Raw genomic sequence first — 4,004 nt, 5'->3', positions numbered from 1 at the left:
CGCATAAAACGAGGGATTTATAATAAGACTACATAAGGAGATAAAACAACTTAAGAGCAAAGCCCAAATAATCTGATTTAAAAATGAGCAAAAAACCCAAATAGACATTTCTCAAAACAAGACATATAAATGCCCAACGGGCATATGAAAAAATGCTCAGCATCACTAATCATCAGGGAAATGCAAAATTAAAATCACAATAAGATATCATCTCACCCCAGTTAGAATGCTTATTATCAAAAAGATAAAAAAATAATTAATGCTGGCAAGGATGCAGAGAAAGGGGAATGCTTGTACACTGTTGGTGGGAATGTAAAGTAGTATAGCCACTACGGAAAACAGTATGAGGTTCCCAAAAAAACTAAAAATAGAACCACCATGATTCGACAATCCCATTACTGGGTATATATCCAAAAGAAGGGAAATCAGTAAATCAAAGAAATATCTGCACTTCCATGTTTACTGCAGCACTGTTCACAATAGCTGAGATATGGAATCGACCATCAACTTATGCATGGATAAAGAAAATGTGGTATGTATATACAATGGAATATTATTCAGCTATAAAAAGAATAAAATCCTGTCATTTTCAGCAACATGGATGGAACTGGAAGTCATTTGTTAAGTGAAACAAGCCAGGCATAGAAAGACAAATATCATATGTTCTCACTCATCTGTGGGAGCTAAAAAAGTGGATCTCTTGGAAGTGGAGAGTAGATCAGTGGTTACCAGAGGTCCAGAAGGGAAGTAGGGAGTGTGGATGAAGACAAGTTGGTTAAGGGATACAAAAATATAGGTAAATAGAAGGAATAAGTTCTAGTATTTGAGAGTATAATGGGAAAATTATAGCTAACAATAATTTATTACATATTTCAAAATACCTAGAAGAGAAGATTTGAAATGTTCTCAACACAAAGAAAAGATAAATGTTTGAGGTAATGGATACCCCAATTACCCTGACTTGATCATTACACATTGTATAGAGATATCAAAATATCAAATGTACCCCTGTGATATTATGATATATTGGGTTTTTTCCATGGCTCCTGGCTCATAAATCTCATAGCTCTGGTTACAGTAAAGAGAATCTCTCTCTCTCTCTCTCTCTCTCTCTCTCTCTCTCTCTCTCTCTCCCTCTCTCTGTCTGAGCTTCTCCTGCTCTCATTTACCCTGGAGGAACGAATGCTGCACAGAAAGTCCAAGAAGAATCTGAACAGATAGGACTTGCTGGGTTTAGATCATACCCTTTTTGTCCAATCACATTTTGACATGGCTGTCCATGTTTTCATCATGGACAACCAATGACGTCTCCATAAAGACTTAAAGGACAGGGTTTGGGGAGCTTTCAGAGAGCCAAGTATGCGGAGGCTGACAGGGGAGCAAAAACTCATCCATGTGCCAGGAGGGGGGTGCACCCCAACTCCACAGGGACAGAAGCTCCTGCACTCAGGGCCCTTCCAGATCTTGCCCTATATGTCTCTTTATCTGGCTGTTTATTTGAAATATCCTTTATGATTTCCTTTATAATAAACTGGTAAATGTGTCTCCATGAGTTCTGTGAGCCCATCTAGCAAATTAATCAATCCCAAAGAAGGGGTCATGAGAACCCCATCTTGAAGCCGGTCGGTCAAAAGTTCCAGAGACCTGGACTTGCCACTGATATCTGAAGGGGTAGGGGAGCAGACTTGGGGACTTGAGCCCTCAGCCTGTGGGACCTGACACTATCTCCAGATAGATAGCATCAGAATTGAACCGGAGGACACCCAGCTGGTGTTCACTGCTGGTTGGTGGGGAAAGCCCCACACACGTTTGGTCATAGAAGTCTTCTGTGTTGATTGTTTTTGTGTTGGTGTGAGAACAGAGGAAAAACACAGTTTGAGTTTTTCCTGAACAACCCCAAAAATATGTGCAATGATTACATATAAATTTTTAAAGTTTTAAAAAGAATAAAAAAAGAAAAATAATTATGATTACAGAAAAATAAAGATATTTATTATGTATATCTGTTTTTGTGACTGCATTCTGTGTGTGGGGCCAGGCAGCTCAGACGTGAAGTTAGGAAAAGTGGAAGCAGGAAGAATGGGAAGCAACAGTTCCTAGGATGCTGGAGTCTGCTTTGAACCCTAATTACAACATACAGGCAGAGCCTCACTAAGAATCTCATGGAGAGTCATTGAGCCATGGCTAAAATCCAACTCCAAAAATATGTGTTTTGCTTACAATAAATAGATGTATTTTACATTTTGTTCTTTTCTGTGGTTGTCAATGAAACTCTAATGCAGAAGCTACACTTGGCTGGCCCAACATAACTCCAGCTTCCATCACTTGTGTCCTGCCCCTAGGAAGCCGTTACAAGCTTCATCATGGCATTCACAATCTGATCCCAGGAAACCATCTCTGCCTCTGGTTCCTGGTCTGCCTCCGGTCTTCATTTCTCCCCAGGCAGTATCTTCAACAGGAAACCCAATGCTTGAGATGCTAGGACTTTGACATTGCTCTGAGATTCCCTAGAACCATCAAAAAAGCATATTTCTGGCCAGGCGTGGTGGCTCATGCCTGTAATCCTAGCACTCTGGGAGGCCGAGGCGGGAGGATTGCTTGAGCTCAGGAGTTTGAGATCAGCCTGAGCAAGAGCAAGACCCCGCCTCTACTATAAATAGAAAGAAATTAGCCAAACAACTGAAAATAGAAAAAATTAGCCGGGCATGGTGGCACATGCCTGTAGTCCCACCTACTCCGGAGGCTGAGGCAGTAGGATCGTTTGAGCCCAGGAGTTTGAGGTTGCTATGAGCTAGGCTGACGCCACGGCACTGTAGCCCAGGCAAGAGAGTGAGACTCTGTCTCAAAAAAACAAGCGTATTTCTCTTAGAAATGTTATTCTCAAAACCTCCATGGAATTAAACTATGTTCTAGACCTGAGGGTAGTAGATTCTGAATGTAAAAAGTTTCTAACAGGAAATAGTACAGAGATTGCAACAAAAGATCCAAAGACTTTTACAGTGTTCTCATAACACCCGTTTTCTTCACCTGATTCTCCCTCAAAAAAAAAAAAGTTTTGTAAATTATGTCATGAGTTTAACAGCCTTAGTGCTTTATGAAATCTTATAAACACTTCTTCTTTCTTTCTTTTTTTTTTTCAAGACAGAGTTTCTTGGCTTTAGTCAAATGAGATGTAAAAAAGAGAGAGAGAGAGAGAGAGAAAAGAGACAGAGAGAGTGAGACTCTCTCTCCCTGGCTAGAGTGCAACGGCATTATCATAGCTCACTGCAACCTCAAACTCCTAGGCTCAAGCAATTTTCCTGCCTCAGCCTCCCAAGTACCTGTGATTACAGGGGTGAACCACCATGCCTAGCTAACTTTTCTGTTTTTAGTAGAGACAGGGTCTCACTCTTGCTCAGGCTGGTCTCAAACTCCTGGGCTCAAGTGATCCACCTCAGCCTCCCAGAGTGCTAGGATTACAGGTGTGAGCCACTGCACCTGACCCAAAATCTTATAAACATGTCTATACCATATTGGGAAGGTACATATATCTGAATTTAAATTAAATAAAATGGACCAAGGAAAAAGGAAAAGAAGGAAGATGGAGTGATTACAGACATCCCTAGACAGCTATGAGAACACAAATTCAGTGGGGCCCAATGTAAAAACATTACAAGAAAGAAAAACTACAGACCAATGTCTCTCATGAACATAGATGCAAAAATCCTCAATAAAATATTAGCAAGTCAACCCCAACTATGTATAAAAAAAATTATATGCCACAACCAAGTGGGATTTATCCCAGATATGCAAGGTTGGTTCAACATTAAAAAAAAACTCTTTAAAAAACTCCTAAAACTTAACAATAAGAAAATAAGCAACCAGGCCGAGGCAGGCGGATTGTTTGAGCTCAGGAGTTCAAAACCAGCCTGAGCAAGAACGAGACCCCGTCTCTACTAAAAATAGAAAGAAATTAATCGGACAACTAAAAATATATAGAAAAAAAAAATTAGCCAGGCATGGTG

The sequence above is a fragment of the Propithecus coquereli genome, unplaced genomic scaffold (assembly GCF_000956105.1).
Source record: "Propithecus coquereli isolate 6110/MARCELLA unplaced genomic scaffold, Pcoq_1.0 Scaffold51, whole genome shotgun sequence".
In the NCBI taxonomy this organism is placed as follows: Eukaryota; Metazoa; Chordata; class Mammalia; order Primates; family Indriidae; genus Propithecus; species Propithecus coquereli.
This window is presented reverse-complemented; position numbering follows the sequence as displayed.